The sequence below is a fragment of the Melospiza melodia genome, chromosome 7, assembly GCF_035770615.1.
Source record: "Melospiza melodia melodia isolate bMelMel2 chromosome 7, bMelMel2.pri, whole genome shotgun sequence".
Taxonomy (NCBI): domain Eukaryota; kingdom Metazoa; phylum Chordata; class Aves; order Passeriformes; family Passerellidae; genus Melospiza; species Melospiza melodia.
In genome coordinates, this window is record NC_086200.1 from 24,228,028 (window position 1) to 24,248,562 (window position 20,535).

A 20,535-nucleotide genomic window follows, 5' to 3' on the forward strand; every position below is an offset into this window, starting at 1 on the left:
AGACGTGAAATCAGTGCCTTGCTATCTGGATGTGATAGGATTTTCCTCCTGTCCCAACAGACAACAGGGGAAAAGATTTGTTTCTATTATACCATTGCATCTAAATCTTTGGTTTGAGAGCAAAAGGAAAATGTTCCTTTAAGAAGTTCTGCCCAGACTTTTTGGCATGAGGACAATCTGTGGTGTGCTGGGAGGAGCAGCACTGTCCCTGTGGGTGCAAACCCCCTGAAGGATAAACAGGCTGCTGTCACAGGGGCCACACCTGCAGCATGAAAACCCACCGTGCCACTAACTCAATGCAAACTAAACACAAATGACTCAGCTCTGCATCCTCAGCAAGGACTTGCCTCTGCAGAGATGTTGCTGACAGACTCAGCTCTTGTTTGCAAGGGCTGTTAAATTGTCACACAAATCAACCACCCCTCCCTCTCTTGTCCTTGGCGTCCAGCTGCTGAGAAAGAAGAGGCAGAGTCCTTCAGGGCAAACGGGGACTTTCCAATGGGCAGAAACTTCCTCCTTTGTTTTGTTTTCAGTGACAACAGAGGGGTTTGTCATCAGTCCCTGTGTCAGCAGGGAAATTGTGCCTGCCCATCACACCTAGGATCTGAACAACCTGGATTTTTATTGGTGTAAAATCCACAGTGACCTGACCTTCTGCAGGAATATGGAGAGAAGAGTCAAAAGGGATTCCTGGAATGTTGCAATAAGCAGAAAGTGGTATTAAACATATATAGATAAAAAGGCATAAAAGCTCATAAAAGCTCATATGGAACTGATTTAAACCTAATAAAAAGAGGCATTTTATTGTAATAAAGAGTGAGGGTTGCAGACCACAGTGTGAGATATAGCTACTCTTCATAGTTTAGGAAGGTTTATTAAACCTCATCAAAAATACAACAGAAGACTGAATAAAGAAAAAAAGTTACAGCACCAGGAGCAAAAGATTTTCCTCGCCATGTGCTCAGCCCCCACACTGGAGACTTTCCCTTTTTAACCCTTTAACCCCTCCCAAAGTTTTGTCCATCAACCCCGTCTTTGCTGTCCAGTGGTGGAGATCTCTTCCTCAAATCCTGATTGAGGGTCAAGTGTGGCCATAGTGACAAGCCAGCCCTCCCAGATGTCCCCAACCCCTTGGAGACATCTGGGAGTCATAGTGACAAGCCACCCCTCCCAGCTGTCCCTTGATAACCACGGGATGGGGTGCAGCATAACAATAAATCTATAAAACTTTTCTTAACTTATATACATGATATTTTTCTATTAATTGTGAGAGTCAATCATCACATGACTCATCTATTGAAATACACAGGGCCAGGAGACTTCTTCTCCTTTTTATTGCCTTTATTAAAAGTGATCAGCTCAGGATTGGGCGGCTCGGCAGGTCTGCAGCGTCCCGTCGTCTCTCCCAGAGCGACTCAGAGGAGGAAATGCACAGCTCTGTCTACCAGGGGCAGAGCTGGGGATCAGATCCTCATGGGAGCCTTTAGGGCCTGCTGAGCCCTTCAGATGTTCGTTTGGTGTGAGACTCGCTCCCCTCCCAGACCTGGCCCGGGGGATCTCGAAGACAGGGTGAGGAACGATGAAGGTTTCCAGCATCTCTTGCAGGCCCAGCACTCCGCTCCTCACATCCAGACATCACTCCAGTCTCTCAACTCTTATTTGGCTTGTTGTTTTTGGGATCTTCTCAGTACAGTGGGGGACCCATGCTGCATTGTGGTCTTGCAGTCACTTTGCATAAACCCCCCGCCTTCTCAGGTGTCTTCACTATGAGAAAGGTACAACTTAGCCTCGGGCAAGGCTCTGCTGATACAAAAGGAGCAATTAGCCTCAACAACCCGTGATTACAATAACAAAACACACAGAACTTGGGCAGGGCCAGTGATCTGGCTGCCTTTTTGAAACTTTTTCTCATAAAAAAAACATTAACCGAATTTTTGTTCATAACAGTCCCCCCTTTTTTTCTTTGATCGAGCTTAAATTCTTAGCTCGCATCAACTCACAATTTTTTTGTTTTGAATCTACTATAAATCTCTTGTGCACTTTGGTAATCATGGTTACTTAACCTTGTTACTTTCCTTGGTTTCTTCAGGTTGGTCTGCACGGCAAGTACTATTCTACTAAAACAGATAAATAAGCATAGTAAAAAGAGCAATCTTCCAAATACACACACACTGAGAAAAACTACCTTTTCCCATACATCCTTTTTGAAAATCTTCAGGTTCTCCCACTCACTGGGATCAAGTGTAGGAGTTTGATCTTGATTATTTACACATGCTAATCTTTTTATTTCGTTTGAAATGTTCCTAATAATCGAATTCTTTATTTTTAATACTGCCTGGAGCCAGATAATTTTGTTTAACATAGATATTGGAATCCGAATTTGGCTTTTACAATTTTGGATTTTCTCAATTTCTATTCCACTTTGCCTGTTCTGTTTAATTTCTCCCAAATCATTATATATAGGAACTCCCAAACTTGATCCAGTTTCTTTGGGTAATAAGAAAATTGGTTTTATCACTCTAGCGGCGCAGCTGCCAGACAAGATCAAATCTAGGGGTTTAAGGCTCCCCTGAAATATGTTCCAAAAGGAGTTTATCTCTTTTCCAGTATACTCATATAAATACTTGTAACAAACAAATTTTTCTTACCATTTTCACCATTTCTTTGCTTTTTACAAGATCTGCTGAGCTTGTTTCAGCAGCATCCCATTCAAAGCACAACCAGGCTTTCCCTATAGCGCACTCTCCTGGAAGTGGCTGCCTAAAAGTGGCAGTATTGTATGCTATCCAATACACTCTCTTATTTTTCTGATAAAGGACCAATTGGGAGAGGTTAACACAATCAGGGTTAGAACTGATGTGGACTCTCGACAAGGAGCTCACTTCCTCCTCACAGAGGGGTTGGTAGCACTCACTGCACAGCTCAGCTGGGCTCCCCTGAGCACCACCAGCAATCAGAGCCATCAGCACTACCCTTCCCAAGAGTCCGGTATGGGTCATTGTCGACGGAAGGGAACCAGGACATCAGTTTGATCATCACAGGCTCAATTTTATTGATCAGTACGGCGGGTTAAATACAGTTAATAATGAGCTTCATACATATTGCAAAAGTTGAGCTCAGGATTGGTCAGCTTACATATCAGCACCTACGCCTACTTCTGCATTCCTATGGTTCTAGCAGGTGGCATCAATAATGCTTCTTGTAAATTCTTTGAATTTATCAAGTACCAGTCCAAGGTTTCTTTTTCCATAGGTAATCTAATAGTAGCAGGTTCTCTACCATCCACTTCAAGAATTCTGAGACGCCCCTTTTTGATTAATGCGGCCAATTGTTCAATTTTTGAAGATATTGTTTTCTTGTGCTGTAGTGGTGGTGACAACCATTCCAACACCCGTATCTCCCCTGTTTTCTTTTGCAACTGAGAGAGAGCACCAAGCAAGTGGCAAGGGCCATTCCAAATAGTAAGGTCAATGGGGTGGTCGAGTTGTCGACGAGACACATACCCTTGCTGTACACAGTTATGTCGACGGAAGGGAACCAGGACATCATTTTGATCATCACAGGCTCGATTTTATTGATCAGTACGGCGGGTTAAATACAGTTAATAATGAACTTCATGCATATTGCAAAAGTTGAGCTCAGGATTGGTCAGTTACATATCAGCACCTACACCTACTTCTACATTCCTATGGTTCTACTTTTGATACTTTCTACATATTCTTAGGATGTATTCAGGACTAATCTCAACTCCCTATCCTCATGTTGCAGCAAGGTCGCTGCTGACTCTTCCTTTTAGCTTGCTGACTGCTGACTTTTCTCCTTCAGTTTAACCAGTGGCATTATATCAGTGTGGCCTTTCTCAGCTAACCAATTATTAATAATGCTCTCCACATTTCCCCCGTTTTCTTCTTGTGCAAGGAGATTAGTTTGCCATGTTTTTGCTATTGTACGGCTGACCATGTTTTGAATACAGTTAAAGATACAAGGCAAAAGAAGCAAAAACAGTAAGATTACACCCAGCAGTCCTATAGCATAGATCACAAGGTTTCTCAGCCACGGTCCGAGTCCCAGGCCTTTAAGCCATTCGTCAATTCCTAAACCGTCTTCTTCCTTAAGTTTGTGAAGTCCCTGTTGTAACTCTTTTATCTTAGTGTGAATGGACACTGAATGATCAGACAGATTCATGCAACACATTCCCTCGAACTCTTCACCTCCATGCCCTTGTGCTAAGAGCAAAAAATCTACAGCAGCTCTATTTTGCAAAACAGCATGGTTAACACTTTGCACATCTGCAGTTAACATGTCTAGAATTTGTGATGTCTTGTTCAGCTCATCCCTTGCCCAGCATCCTAATTGTTTTGCTAAATTCATGGCTTTATTGGCAGATCCTCCTGGTAAGATAGTTGAAACCACCACCTGTTTGAATGTGCCCCAAAACCGTGGATCTCCTATCTTGCTGCAGTCTAAGTCATGTATGCTACGTTTTCTCCTGTTTGAATTTTGACTCAGCTGCATTAGCAAGGACACATTAGGATGAAACAGTGACAATTTTCCCAAAAAACAGGGTCCACCCTGTGGTTTAGCTGGTATACCATTCCATGCCCTGTCTCCACAGATCAAAAATATTCCTGTGGGTAATTTCATTGGTGCTGTGATATTTGTGCCGTTACATTGACTGTAATGCTGTGGAGAGAATTCACTCACATTCAGGGATGAATCTAGGGTAGCCCATGTTTCTTTAGGTTGGTTTAAATTCTGAGCACCCGAAAGTTTGAAGCTAAACCATCCACCAGCTGTAGTGTTAGATATGCTGGCATTTGTACTTCCAAAAAGATCCAACTCTTCAGGAGGAGAATGCAAAGAGGTGTTAAGTGATTGGATTAGTAACCATTGATGATAGCCATCACTCTGACCTGCAGTATACCCTTGTTGCACCGGCAATGTGATGTTTGACATGTTAGACATACATAAGGTTTGATTGTTTATCAAACTGCAAAATTCTCCAGGAGACCACACTGGAAGTCCCACCAGGCATGTTCGAAATGGGTTAGTGACTCCTCCAAGACTAAGACAAAGTGATGATTGGTTAGTTTGATTAGCAAGCGTTACCCATAAATTTTCCCTTGGTTGACTAAAGTGTGTTACTCCTACTGCTTCACTTGCTACAGCATTGAGCAGTATTACAAAAACAAACCTCATTTTTCTTTCTGCTTACTTTGCTTCTCCTTTTCTTCCCTCTGCTTACGTTGTTTTTCCTTTCTTCGCTGTCTTTTCCCTGGTTTGCTAGATTGTCTATTGTAAGGCTGAGTCAATTTTTGAATATACTGATCTAATTCTAAATCAGCATCCTTGCTCACAGGTATAGCACGAGGTAAGTTTGAAGGCAAATCAGCTTTGCAGTGAGCTGCTATGATGCGTGAGGCTCTAGTGATTTCAAATATTCTAAGGTTTTCCTGTAACTTCCACCTAAGATATGCTATAACCACTTGTTCTGCACTCTCAAAGAGCTGTAATCCTGTCCGTCCTGGCAGGCCAGTACTTTGTTCAAGAGCTCTAACCCAGATATGTTTTCGAATCCACTTTCCAAAACAAGGTGCACACCATAAATATCCTAGTGACCTCTGTGAATACCAATAAACCTGATTACAATCTGCACAATGCAAAGCTACCCATGCATAGCATTTATCTTTATCCTTTTTGCAAACATAACAAGGAAGCGAATGTAAGTAAGGACCAGTATAAAAGTCTGGTTCTTCAATCCAAAGCAACCAATTCAATGGTGGTGATTGCAAAGCCTCTTCAGCTTTTTTACTATATGAGGCTAACAGCTCAAGGTCTTTCTTTAACACAAGGCTTATCTTATTTCGTAATCGTAGTTCTTGTTCGTTATCCTCCTCAACAACTATATCCTCCTGAGGGTCCCACAACTGTAAAAGTGTTCTAATCATAGAAAATTAATTAGCAATCACTGATATCCTTATTCAAATGAGACCGTTCCCTTTTTGCCTTCCTTTTCTTATCTGTCTTCAGTCTTGCTGCTCCTGATTTTACTGGTCCTGCCACTTGCAAACTCAATTTTTGCAACTTGTCAATGCAGCAATCTAATGCTCTATCAGGATCCCCTTTGAAGGGTCCTACAATAGAATGCTGTGTTAAAGGCACTAATTTCCTACACCTTATAGAAACTATACGTGATTTACTTTGAACCTTAATTCTATTTACAATACATTGTATTTCCCATCGATAATAAGCAAGAACCTTCTGTTCAGGAGACTCATAAAGATTTAAAGCTATATATGCGTTTTGCCCCGTTTGTCTCCTTAATTCATCTTGCCAGCTTTTGCCCCACATGTGCTCGTGTTCACAAGTGTGACACCACAAATCCCACAATAATGATTGTTCTATCCAAAAAGTTCTTTCACAACCCCCACAACGTAGAGCTATCCAGGCAGCACAATGTGGATTGTGACAGTCAAGGCAATGTAGTTTCGCTGGATTTGTTAAGCGAAAAGTTGATAATGAGTCAATGAAACCAATCAACTCCTGGGCTGTCCGGTAGTGACGTGTCAGTGCTCTGTCCATCGCTTCCGAGTACCCCTTCAATTGTAACAGTAGTGGTTGCAGGACTAGAAGCAGTTTCTTCCCCAGTCGCTCCCTGTCCTCCTCCGTAAGGCGATCCACCAGATGCTGCATCAAAAACAGGTTTAGTCCACTTAGCAGGCACCCACACAGGCCCTGTAGGTGAGGAAACACAAAGATACCCCCGACCCCAATATAATACTTTTGCAGGTTTTTCTCATAATCCTGTACTTGGGTTCTTATACTTGACCGAGACCTCTGTTTCCTTAGTATTTTCCTGACCTGACCTCGGATGATGTTTCATTGCAGGAGGGGTATCGTCTTCCCCAAAAATGCATAAATGGTTAATCACATACAAAACTTAAGCGAAACATGCTTGTGGATCTGCTAAATCTTGATGTTTTTCAATATACTGCTTAAGGGTACCGTTTGCTCTTTCCCGTAAAGCTTTCTTTAACTGTATCAGTAACTCATACAATCGTTTATTGTTCACTTCCTTAATTGCTGCTTCCTCTATTCGTCTGACTACTCCTGCAACATACATAGAGTCTGTGACCACATTTAAAGGCTCCTGTAAGTTGGACACCGCCCATACTACTGCTAACAATTCCAAAGTTTGTAAGCTATCTGCAGGGTCTGCTGTGAGGAGTTGATGCTTCCATTGTCCCTTTTCTTGCCAGGTAACAGCAGCACGCCTTGATTTCTTTCCTGCATCTGTAAAAACTGTAATAGCTCCTTCTATGGGGTTTTCTTCTCTCAAAGGTCGAGTGATCCAGTTCCATTGTGTCATCCATTGCAAAACTCTAGGCACTAATTTACTAGTCTCTACTTTAGCAGGTGACATCAATAATGCTTCTTGTAAATTCTTCGAATTAATCAAGTACCAGTCCAAGGCTTCTTTTTCCATAGGCAATCTAATAGTAGCAGGTTCTCTACCATCCACTTCAAGAATTCTGAGACGCCCCTTTTTGATTAATGCAGCCAATTGTTCAATTTTTGAAGATATTGTTTTCTTGTGCTGTAGTGGTGGTGATAACCATTCCAACACCCGTATCTCCCCCGTTTTCTTTTGCAACTGAGAGAGAGCACCAAGCAAGTGGCAAGGGCTATTCCAAATAGTAAGGTCAATGGGGTGGTCGAGTTGTCGACGAGACACATACCCTTGCTGTACACAGTTACTAATTTCCTGCAAAGCAAGATGATGCTCCTTTGTCAGGTGTACAGGAGTAGTAGGGTCTACACTTTTTAACAAAGGCCGTAGGGCTTCTAATAAGTGATTTGGTATTCCCACAATAGGCTTCAGCCACTGTAAGTCTCCCAGCAACTTCTGTGCATCATGTAGAGTTTTAATGTCCAATTGTAATTCCAATTTTTGTGGTATCACTATTTGATCTGTCAGAGTCCATCCCAAATATTTCCAGGGCCTCGTAGTCTGAATTTTCTCTGCAGCAATAACAAGTGAATATGCAGCAAGAGTATTTTTAATGGTGTTAATCTATAAAGAGGAGAATGGCTGTTGCTGTGCAAACAAAATATCGTCCATGTAATGATATATTATAGTTGCTGGCCATTTACGACGTAGTGGCTGTAATGCTGCATCAACATAAAGCTGACATAAAGTGGGGGAGTTGCGCATGCCCTGCGGAAGAGATGTCCATTCAAATCTTTTATCTGGTTCTCCACGATTTATTGCTGGTAAAGTAAAAGCAAATCTCTTCATGTCATCAGGATGCAGGCCAATGGTGAAAAAACAATCCTTTAGGTCAATAATTAAAAGTGGCCAGTGTTCTGGAATCATAGCTGGATTTGGAAGACCAGGCTGTAAGGCCCACATTGGTTCCATTTGGTCATTTACAGCCCTCAAATCATGTATCAAACGATATTTCCTTGATTTCTTTTTGATTACAAAAATAGGTGTATTCCAAGGGCTTGTGGATAGTTGTAGGTGCCCTTTTGTATATTGTTCCTGTACCAATTCATGGGCATGCATAAGACTCTCCCCCTTTTAATGGCCATTGCTTAACCATCACCGGTGTATCCGTTTTCCAGGTGAGTGGAATGGGGAAAGTCCAAGCAATGGCAATTACCCCAAAGGGTGCTGATTAGTTAACACCACTCCCAATTGTGTTAAAATGTCCCTTCCAATTAAGCAGGAAACAGTAGGAGGCAGTTGAACAATTGAAAACACAGCAGATATTTGTTGATTCTCAATGCACACAGACAAAGATGGCGATCTCCTTGCCAATGTAAATCCTCCTACTCCTGTCAGCATGTTTGATGATGGAAATAGAGGCCAATGTTGTGGCCATGCTGCTGGAGAAATTATGCTGGTATCTGCTCCTGTATCCAGTAATCCATAAAGGGTTATGCTTTGATGCCCATAAGTAATTTCAACCTTTTGCTTTGGTCTATTTTGTAAATCCACGGTTAAAAGTGTAATACCAGTAGAGCCAAAACCTTTTTCATCCCGTGTTTGCCCAGTAAATGATTGTATTCCTGATGTCATTTGTGACAGTGGTACCAATTGTGCGATGTGTTGTCCTTTTGTAATTTTAATCGGAGGATAAAGGGTGTAAACCATAATTTGTATTTCCCCTGTAAAGTCCGCATCGATAACATCAGGCAAAACAAATAATCCCAACATAGTTGTAGAAGAACGTCCCAGCAATAATGCTCCACATGTTTGTCCATTTAATATAAGAAGGCCCTTTATTCCAGTTGGTATCCTCTCAGGCCGGTTCGTCATTAGTGCGACGTCTACTGCTGCTGATAAGTCCAAACCGAGGCTCCCTGTTGTTGTGGGTTGCAGACAGGAAGTAGCAGCGATGTTACAGCAGCAGCTGGTGTCTCCGATGTCACGGCAGTAACTTGTGTGATGAATGGTCTCGAGCCTCCTTGCGTGACTGCCAGTGAGCCGCTTCGGAGAGGAGCAAGAGCAGCTAACACCTGATTCTGAGTAGACTCTTCGAGTTTTTGTAATCCTAATCCTAATTCCTCTAAGGCTTCTGCTATATATGCCTGTGAAGCTGTTGGCATTAATGCCATTCGCTCTAATGCTTCCTCAATAGTCTAATTTGCCCCTAAAGTAGCTAACACTCTTTGGGTTGCTGGATTGCTATTTTGCAAGGCACACCTGCCAATGTGTATTAAACAATAACTGCTGATGCTGAGTGAATATCAACCGAACTATTCCTCTTAAATCATTAGGACATAAAACCTGAGTATTAAAAAGATAATCTAGCATTTGCCTAACAGGTTCACTTTTTACTCCAAACTGACTAACCGTAGAACGTAGCTGAGTTAACAGCTTCCAATCTAAAGGAGTATATTCTGCTATATTATGCATAAGGTTCCCCTGTGCATCATACTGTGGTGTGTACGTAACTGGACATGCAAGACTAGAAGCTATTTCCACCGCTTCACCATCCCCCATTTGCATTACTTCTTTTGCCAAAGCAGCCCAAGCTTCCCTCCTCTGTTTAGCCATCTCCCCCCATGGATCACGGTGTGCCCCTGGGATGGGATCTGACTCTTTAAGGGTGCTATGCTGCTGGCGCTTCGGTGCAGACACCGAGTTTTCGCGTGGGGGGGGGGCAGTGAAGCAGAGGCTGGCTCGCGCGGGGGAAGCGGCCCCCCCTCCCCCGCTGGAGCTGACAGTGAAACCGGAGCCGGCTCAAGCAGAGCCGACTCGTGCAGGGGGAATCGGCCCCCCCGCTGGAGCCGGCTCGCGCGGGGGAAGTGGTCCCCCCACCGAAGCTGTAACCGGAGCCAGCTCACTGAGGGGAAGCGGCGGAGGCAAAGCTGGTGGCGGAGGCGAAGCTGGCTTGCTCCCATCCCCACCATCCGACCCGCCTGAAGCTGGTGGTGGAGGCAAAGCTGGCTTGCTCTTACCCCCACCATCCGACTCGCCCTCCCCCTCTGACAGGAAAGGTGCAGACGGTTCCACTGCGCCTATAGAGAAATCCTCCACACCACTTTGCTGGGGACCCTTAGGCATTAGTATCTTAGTTACAGAAGGTGCCAGGGGATCATCTTCACGACCATACCCTATATTCCTCTTATGAGCTTCTGTTGCCCTTTCTGCTGCCTTTCTCTCAGAGACCTGCTGAAGTAATGTGTTATACACCACCCGCCATAACTTCCCGAATTTCTTTGCTGACTTATCATCGTCTAGCACTGTATCCCACAGTATTTCCCCAAACTTGTTCCACTCTGCTAGCCCATGAACTGTATGAGGGTTAGAAAAGATACCCTTAGCATGGCCATAGGCTAATAACCCTGGTAACTCCTTTTTTAAATCTATCCCTTTTATCCCTCGCCGCTCTAAATAGGCGGTGAATAAATCATATGACGCTTGCCTATCCATACCTATTAATCAGCGCGCGCTGTTGCAGCTCTCAAGGCTCTGGCGGACACGTATTGGCTTGAGTCACCGTTGTGAACCCCAAGGGTGCTTCAAATTCTGGCACCGTCCCGGCTGCAAGGACCCAAACCCAACTTCCTCGACCGTGGCGTAATCCCCTTTTTCTTTAATCCGAGAAAAAAGGACAGAGATTTGGCTTTGGCCGCATTCTCCAACATTTGTCGACGGAAGGAGACCCGGACATCAATTTGATCATCACAGGCCCAATTTTATTGATCAGTACGGCGGGTTAAATACGGTTCATAATGAGCTTCATACATATTGCAAAAGTTGAGCACAGGATTGGTCAGTTACATATCAGCACCTACGCCTACTTCTGCATTCCTATGGCTCTACTTTTGATACTTTCTACATATTCTTAGGATATATTCAGGACTAAACTCTACTCCCTATCTTCATGTTGCAGCAAGGTCACTGCTGACCTTTCCTTTCAGCTTGCTGACTGCTGACTTTCTTCCTTCAGCTTAACCAGCGACATTACGTCAGTATGGCCTTTCTCAGCTAACCAATTATTAATAAATCTCTCCACAGTGGGGAACAGCCAAGGTGTGGGTTCTGCCCGTGGCTGACCCTGGTGAGCCACTGCTCAGTGGTTCAGGATCTACTAACTGCAGCACAGAGCAGGCCAAAGAGAAGGAGGAGGCTCCTCAATGGTGAGGTTCCACAGGCAAAGGTTTATTCCAAGGGAAGGATTCAGCACGAGAGCCGCCAGCACTTCTGTGCTGCACGGGATTTTATCGGGGTACAACTCACGGGGTGGATATAAACGATTGAGCAAGAAGGAATCTGCAGGGGAGGAGCGAGGGGATTCCATCAGTTGCTTGGCACTAATTAGGACAGATGAGGGGAGAGGGGAGGTCCCATGGGCCAGTGGGGCTTCCAGCAATAGAGGAATTCCAAAGGGGGGGTGCAGTCAGGGATCGGTCCAAGGCAAAAGTGACAGGGAAGGTTCAGGAATAGAGAGCTGGATTGTCTTGAGAGGCAGGGAAGGAGCTGGAACAACGAGTGGGGAATGGCATGAGGGACAGCTTTGAGGGAGGGCATAACCTAGCGGTTACCCAACTTGGGGAAAATACAGGGTACATGAAAACAAACCATTCTACGATCACTGATAAATAAACACAAACCAGAATACCCCAGGGAAAGGGGCACAGCACCAAGCCCATCTGAGTTTGAGAAGAGTTTGAGCAACATGGAGCAGTCACCTACGCTTTTAGAAACTCCATCAAAAGTCAAGGGTTGTGACCTCTAGGTTCCATGAGTATATACTCCTGAGTATGAATTCAGGCAGTGTTTTACAAAACTCGTTTTATGTCCGATCATACCCCAATTCCTTGTAGATTGTGTGGAACGTGGAATCCTTTTGTTTTCATTGCTTGTTTAGGACTATGAGAAAGTATATTGGTGCAGGGTGACTCAGAGACAGCCCGTATGGGTTAAGTGTAGTCTACAGGGGATAAAGAGAAGAAAAAGAGAAGTACTAATACATCCTGATAAGTTTGGAAATTTAGATAGCATGAAGAATGAATAACACAAGAAGTAAAGATGGTATTAAAAAGAGTCCACTAGAATGTAATTTAGCAGATGAGAAAGATTTGGGAGGAATCCCAGAGGGTAATTTTTGAAGGAAAAGTAATCGGAAGAAATACTCTTCCCAGTGGTAGGCTTGGTATCCATTAGAAAGTGGTGAGAAGTCACCCCCTAATGGAACTTTACCATACACTGTTACAGTTGATGTTATTTTTAGGACAAGAAGAAAAATGAGGTCCTGTGATATATGCAAACATGTTTTTCACCCTGAAGAATAAACCTGAGTGTCAGAAAGAATGTGGCTTTGATTTGGCCCCACAGGACCTTTAGTCCTAACTTTGGAAACAGATAAGAGGCAGAAAAGAAAGAGATGTCGTTCAGCATTCAGCATAGGGCAGAGATGTTTTAAATTGGCTCCAATGCACCAGGAAGATTGTGTTCTATGTGTCCAAGACTTAGAGCCCAGTTAGTCCAGGCCAGCTCAGATACACTCCCCCTCAGGCAACCACTCCGGCCCCTGAATGAAAGCCAAATGGCAGTGAGGATGAGATGAATAATTGTCTCCAGGTGAGGGGACAATTTCAGAGACCCCCAGTGACAAGCAAGCCAAGGAATAAAACCAAGAAAGCTTTGCCTTTAGTCACCCCCTTAAGGCAAGTCTTGAGTCCCCCAGGAGGAGCCATGAGGGTGAACATCTGCTTTTCTACTAGTGACCTGAACAGCTGGTGGGAAAAAGTTACAATGGATAGAGAAAACCCTAGCAAAGTAGCAAAAAGACTGGAGTTCATAGTCAAGAATCAAGAGCCAGAGTGAGGTGATACTGATTTCATGTTGACAGAGCTAACACAACCAGCAGAAGAGTTGGTGATCAAGGTAGCCAGAGCACGTGTGCAGGCACAAATTGCTAGTGGAGCCTTACAAGGTACAGTGGACCAGCTGTGTCCTATTGTAAGGCCTTTGTGGGACGCGAACAATGCAGGCAGCTGTGCAATGTTAACCAGATACCAGGAACTGGTCACATTGGAATTAAAAAATGCCCTTCCAAAAGCAATAACTTGGTCAGTAAGAGATAACGTTACACAGGGACAGCACGAGTCACCCACTGACTTTGTGGACAGGCTCTGAGCAGCTGCACGTAAAGGCACAGCCCTGGATCCCTGGTGGCATATGGCAAAGCAGCAGTGGGTTTCCCTGATGTCAGGGCAATGTAACCCAGATGTCAGGTAGAAACTTGAGAAGCTGAAAGAGCCTGTAAAGAGAGACTTAAAGGCATGAATGAGAAAAGCATAGAAAGTGGATGATAATCAAGAGAGAGAAAAAGGAAAAGAGCTCCCTGCAGCCATGGTGGCAGCTCTGGATCGGCACCAGGGAGAGGACGTGGCACGCCTCTGGATGAAGCAGAGGCAGGGGCAACAATATCAGAGGCAGAGGAGGTCCAAAGCAGCCACAGACCAAGCTGGGGCCAAATCAATGTGCATCTTGTAAGAAATCAGGACACTGGAAATAACTCCAGTGCCCACAGTTAGCAGACAAAGTATACAAAACTCTTGCAGCCACTCTAGATGATAAGAAATGACCGAGACTGGCAATTCTTACCCTAGCAGGCCACCGGTTAAAATACAGCTAAAGAATGATAAAGAAGTTGAATTTTTAAGAAATTGTTGAGACACATTTTCACTCTTGAATCAAGCACTGATACCCAAAAGTGAAAACTATCTCAAGCAATAGGAGCCACTATAGGCCAGCCAGAAAAAGTTTTCTTCCTGAAACCACTTCAATGTAAAATCAAGAAGAAGCTGGGAATACATCAGTTTCTTTATTTACCCAACTAAGCCAAATCTGTCCTAGGCAGGGATTTGCTTGAAAATTTGGAAGCAACAGTTCTGTTTAGAAAAAGAAAACTTAAATGGAAGGTACCTGAAGACAAATGAGCACTTTTAGCAGTAGGACTGACAATTGACACAAGAGCAACAAACAAGAAGAACTATTTAGAGCAAGTATTGAATCAGGTGTATCCAAGAATATGGGATACTCATAGCCCAGGAACATCCAAACGAGCAGAGCCTATGAAAATTGAGCTACAGACAAGAGTTAGGCTAGTAGTCAGAAAGCAATACCCTTGAAGATTAGAAGCTAGGAAAGGAACAGAGCAAACAACCAATAAATTCCTGACATCAGGACAATTGGAAGAATGGGAATCAAAATTTAATACTGGTAGGTTAGCAATAAAGAAACCTAATGGAACTTAGAGACTAGTGCCAGATTTCCAGGCAATGAAGGAGTTCTACCTTACTAGCTCACTAGCTAAACTTGGAGATGATTTTATTTGGTGCGGGGAAGGTCCATGGGCAGGTGCTGTGGAGAGCCGTTCCCTCTTGGTCTGAGAGAGCAGCTCCCCCAGCCCACCTTGATCTCATGCCCGGAGGTTGTAATGTGCGCTCGACCGGCAGCCGAGGGAGGGCTCTTGACACCGTGTCTGATGCAACAGGATTTATTGAAGGTAGGTCAGAGGGTGCAGGTTGGGTGAGGGTGAGAAGAGGGACAGGAGGAGGCAGGAGCACAAGCACTGTAACATGACACCTAAGGCACCTGCAAGCTGCTGGGGAAGCCTCAAGTCTGCTCAGTGAGCCACGTGTGCCCTCAGCACTGGGACAGCCACCTTGCCCTCAGTGAGCCTCACATCCCAGGGTCAGCAAATCAAGAGGCACCAGCCATGCTGTAGGTGACTCAGAGTGAGTGCAGTGGGTCATGGTGGCCAGGGGCCAGAAGCAGGCAGAAAGCCAGCGGGGCTGGGGAAAAGGCTCTGCTCTGCTTACAGTGTGGACTGAGGGCCGGGAGAGCTCCATTTCCCCCTTGAGATGTTGGAGACGGGGCCTTTCAGCCTCCTGATAGGGCTGCCCCTGGATGCAGGCAGCCAAAGGAGTACGACGACACAAGGCCGAGAGCGGCAAAGCAAAGAGCCAGCCGTGCACAGCACAGGGAGGTGGCCCAGTGCAAAGCCAGCGTGGCACTCTGAAGGTGCCCGCTGCACTCTCACGTGTCCCTGGCCTGGCAAGGACAGGAACGCTGGTGGTCCAAGAGGGCCTTTCTGTGGCCCCTGTGGGCTCAAAGCTGCTGCTCTTCTGGCTCAATGGGGCCTAAAGCCACAGAGCTCGGCCTCCCCCACAGCAACAGGAACAAGACTTGGCAATCAGGCAGTGGAGCTCAATGCCTAAGGCTGAGGGGTGGGGGGCTCCAGTCTGGAGCACAGGGAGGGCACATGCCCAGCCCCACAACAGCTGGCCTCACAGCCCTGAAAGGCCAGGACCAGGGTTCCACGCCTGATTCCAGGGGGCTGCCTATGGCCTCTGACAGCCAATTGCTCAAGGCTTAGCAGTGCCTCAGCCCCTCAGGGTCTCCCCCAGCCTGGCCAAGCTTGCAGGCAGCAGTGCCGCAGCCCCACAGCAGCTCCAGAGGAGCCCCATCCAGAGGCACCTGGGAGCTCTCAGCAAAGCAGCCAGCAGCACCCGGGCAGGAGGACACGATGGCCCTTCCCGCCTGGCACAGGGCTTGTGGCCATCTCCAGGCACCGCTCTGGCAGGGATCCCTGCAGCTCTGGCCCCTGCCCAGCCGCTCTGTGGGCAGTACAAAGGCTTCAGCAGAACCACCAAAGGCCAAGGGGCTTCTGGCCATTTTCCCTGCGACACTGCACGCCTGGGCCGCTGGCTGTGCACAAGCACCCTTTTCCCCCTCTTCCCCTCTGCCTTCTAGACCCGGTGAAGGAAAAGAAAGATCCTGGGACTCTGTGTATTGAAAGATATTCTATATTGACATACTCAAAACCAACAAAAATAAAAACACAAAAATCTTGAAGAAGAAAAAGAAAATTTCTGCTGGCTCAAATGGCCCCAGCAGACAGTCTTGCAGATCACCTCTCCGGGGAGCTCCAGCAGAACAGCAAGGCAGTGCCGCACAGACGAGGCCATTTCCTCCATGCACTGCGGAATCGGTCTCGCAGCCTGCGCCATGGGGAGTAGGGAGCTCTCTGTACAGCCCGGAGAACTAAACAAAATTCAACTGCAGCATCTCTGATGGCAGGACTGCTGTCATATGCCATTTCTTCAAGGGCTGCAAGAGAGAGGAACAGAGGCAAGGTCAGATCCCACATGTGCAGAAAGACGAGGAGAGCCCCCTGCCAGGGCCATCCCGGCCATCTCTTGCCATGGCCCGCAGGGAGCAGGGAGCAAGGGGATCAGTCTGAAGGTGCTGGCCACGAATGGCACGCGTGGCTCTGAAATCTCACGGGAGCAGAGCCCTCCGCAGCCGGGGCAGGGCTTGCAGCTGCCCCCGCCAGCCCCCGCGGTCAGCCCGCTGCCCTCACTCACTCACCACTGCAGATCAGCTGGAGCTCTTGCTGCTGGCCCCTCAGGTGCCGCCCCGCCATGCCTGTGAACACAGAGCCTGTCACGGTGCCAGCGGCACAGCTCCCTGCCACCGGCGCTGCCGGCGCTGTGGCCACACGGGCTGCTGGCCCGGCAGGGCTCAGCCCGGCCCTTGCCGCACGCTTCTGCCCCAGGGCACGGCTGCCAGAGGGCGGAAGCAGCGATGCCCAGGCTGGGCAGGGCTCCATGGCGCTGGGCCCGGCTGGCGCTGCCTGGGCAGCAGGCGGGGCTGGGGCCGAACTGCGGCGGGTCGGGGAGGGAGCCCGTGCTCGGGACTCACCCATGAACCTGACGGCCGCCTCTCGCAGGGGCTCCTGTGGGCTCTGCAGGTAGTGCAGGGCCCGGCGCAGGTGCTCGGCCGCTCGGCTCCTGTCCTCTGCCAGCTGCAGAGAGCGGCAGGAGGGAAGGGTTGGCGCGGGCTCAGCCCCTGGGCCGGGCACTGCCTGCGCCCTGCCCCGGCCTCGCCTGCCCGCACAGCCCTGAGGCGCGGCCAGCAGCCGCTGGCCAAGGGCTCTCGGGGGCAGGGGCCAGAGGGCCGGCTGCTGCCCGGGGAGCCGTGGTGCCGCCCCGCAGCCAGGCCGTGCCGGGGTTCCATGGGCACCTGGCTCTGGCCCACAGGAGCCTGGAGAAGAGCCCGCCCGGCCTCTGGCTGCAGTAGCAGGCACAGCTGCAAGCCCCGCACGCTGAGCACCGCCCTCAGGGACCTTGGCCATGCTGAGGCTGGGGGTTCTCGGCTGCTCTTACCAGGCACTCGCCAAAGCTCTGATCCTCATGTAGCATTTGTTCGATATGCCTCCTCTTCAGGAATCTGGCTGAGGAATGCAGCGTTTCCCGGGAGGCCTGGAGAGCAGCAGAGATGCACAGATGGCCCCACAGTCCAGGGCACAGGAGCATCCCAGTGGCACAGGCTGGAGGAGGCTGCAGCCCGCAAGGTGCCAGGGCAGGAGGCAGCCCAAGCCCCTGCCAGGGGGACAGCAGGTGGCCACAAGTGCTCACCTCAGCAACAATCTGATTCTCATCGTGGCAGTGGAAGTAGAGAGGGAGCAGGCTCTGGCGCACGTGGGACTTGAGGGCCTTTCTTGCCTCTTCTGTTAACAGGTCCAGCATCTCTTGAAAGAAAGCCATGGAGCTCAGCTGCAGCTGGATATCGTCCTGGATGAAAGGAAAGGGCAAAAGACCTGAGCATCAGCTGCTTCAGGTCCCCCAGGGCACAGGCCTGCATCTGCACAGGGCACCAAGTGTCCCGGCAGCAGCCAGTGGCCGTGGCTGTGGGCGCAGAGTCTTATGCTGTCAAAGAGTGGCAGGAGCGTCTCAGCCAGCTGCAGGGCCACGGGGGTGGCTATGGGGCCACCATTATCCAGGAGCAAATATCTGAGTAGAAGGATGGTCATCCTGATCATGTCGTTGTCATTTTCCTCCAGGAGCTCCACAAGACTTTCAGTCAGGCTCTGCATTTTTTCGGCCTGAGCGGAACACCACTTTGTGAAAGGCCGCCCTGCTGCTGCAGGGCCCAGAGGCCAAAGGCCTGTCCCGAAGCACTGGGGCAGCTGAAGCGGGAAGCAGGAGAGATGGGAGCAGCTGCCCCAGCGGCCGAAGCCCAGGCAAGGCCAAGCGACTGCGTTGCCCAGCCCCACGCTGCCTGCACGGCTTCAGCCACTGCCCCCTTCTCACCATCAAGGGATTCTTGCCCAGCACTACGAGGCCTCGGAGTGCCAAGTAACGCCTGGCCATGTGCTCGCTCTGCAGGTTCTGTGCCAGGATCTCCAGAACGCTGTCACTGCATTCGCTCAAGTCCAGGGACTCGAGGACCTGAAAGGCACAGGGCAGTGACAGGGGAGCCGGCCGGCAGGAGCCCGGAGCTGCACAGGGCCGGGCCTAGGCAGCAGCACAGGGCACGGGCACTGTCCTGGCAGCTGTGGCTGCGAGAGGCCCGAGGGCTGGGAGGCGGCTCAGCCAGGCAGCCCTGGCCTTGAGGCTCACCTCCACAAGGAATGCCAGGGCAGGGAAATCCCAGTATGGCATCTCTTTGCCGAGCAGGGCGAGCAGGTAGAATGCAACCGAGGAACAAAAGTGGATGGCTAAGCGGCGAATTTCTCTGAAGAGGGGAAAAAGGAAACAAGAGCCTGAGCCAGTGAGGCAAACCTCTCCCAGGCGTGACTCATCCAGTTCTCATCTTTCCCAGGCAGCCTTCCAGCAAGGGGACATGGGCCATCTGGGAGTTGGTTGCTCAGGGGAACCCTCCTCTGCCAGCCTTTTCCAGTGTGCTTGGCCGACCCTCAGTGACAAGGCCCTCTGGCCCATGAGCATAGGCGCTTTGTGGGGCACCTGGGCACAGAGCAGCAATGTCAGAGGCAGTGGGGAGAAGGGGGTCTCACCTGGCCAGCAGAGCCACGGCAAAGTGGTGAGTGTCAAGAGAGAGCAGCGTGTCCCAGGCACACCTGCACTCCATTGCCACCACCACATCCTCGCAGCGGAGAAGGCAGAGCAGGGACTTCAGGGTGCGCACTGCAAACCTGTGTGCAGAGCAAAGCCCAGGTCACACTGGCAGCACTGGCTCCTTGGCAGGCCACGTGGCCTGAAGCTGCCCCTGGGCCAGGGACAGGAGGAGTGGCATGGAGCACCTGTTGGGGCTGGTGGCAAGGCCGTGCTCTTCCTGGCATCCCTTCCAGAAGGTGTCCACCGCCTCTGGCATATCCAGAGTGCTGAAGAACACTTGGAATAGCAGATGCACAAATAGGCGGGGGAAATACAGCCTCAAGATCCGTGGGAGACAGGGCACCTGGAGGATCTTCCACATCACCACAGTTGCCTGCAAAGGACAAAGCCCCCCGAGACAGCGCTCAGTGCCGAGGTGTCCATGTGGCAGGGCCCGAGCGTGGCAGGGAGAGGCCCGGAGAGACCTTGGCAGGGAGAGCACGGGGCCTGGTGGGCCTGAAGCTGCCCCTGGGCCAGGTTTCAGGCCAGCGCCTGAGGCAGGGAGATGCAGTGGGGGAAGGAGGATAGAGAGCTGCTGGAGAGGCAGTCTTGGGGCCAGCAAAGGCCAGTTGCAGATACTCACAGCCAGGGCAAAGACAGCCGTTTCGTCCCCATTGGAGGTGCAGGTGCTGTACTCTGGCTAGCTCCCCAGCACATCCAGGAGGATCAGCTGCGCCAGCTCCACAGTCCTGGCTGAGCCCATGATGGTCTTCCACATGGCCATGGCAGCTCTGCAGGGTTAGAGTTTTGTCTCAGGGGGGTGTCAGACCCAGCACCAGGGGCAGCTGAGCTGGCTGCCATTTCTGCCTGTGCCCACTGGCCCCCTGCCCGCAGCAGCCCGACAGCCCAGGCCTGTGGGGACAGAGCCCTGAGAGGCGGCAAGGGAGCATGGCAGCAGGCTCAGGGGCTGGCCTGGCAGGGCTGGGAAAGGGAGCAGCCAGAGGGCCCTGGAAGTCTCTGTTGCTGAGACACCTGGGGCAGGCTGTACAGGGTGATGGGCTGGGGAGGCCTGAGCCCTGTGGGCAGGTGGGCCCCATACCTGTCACAGGACGGAGCCACACGCAGGAGCGTCATGACTGCGTCATTTGGCTGTGCTTCAGTGAGATG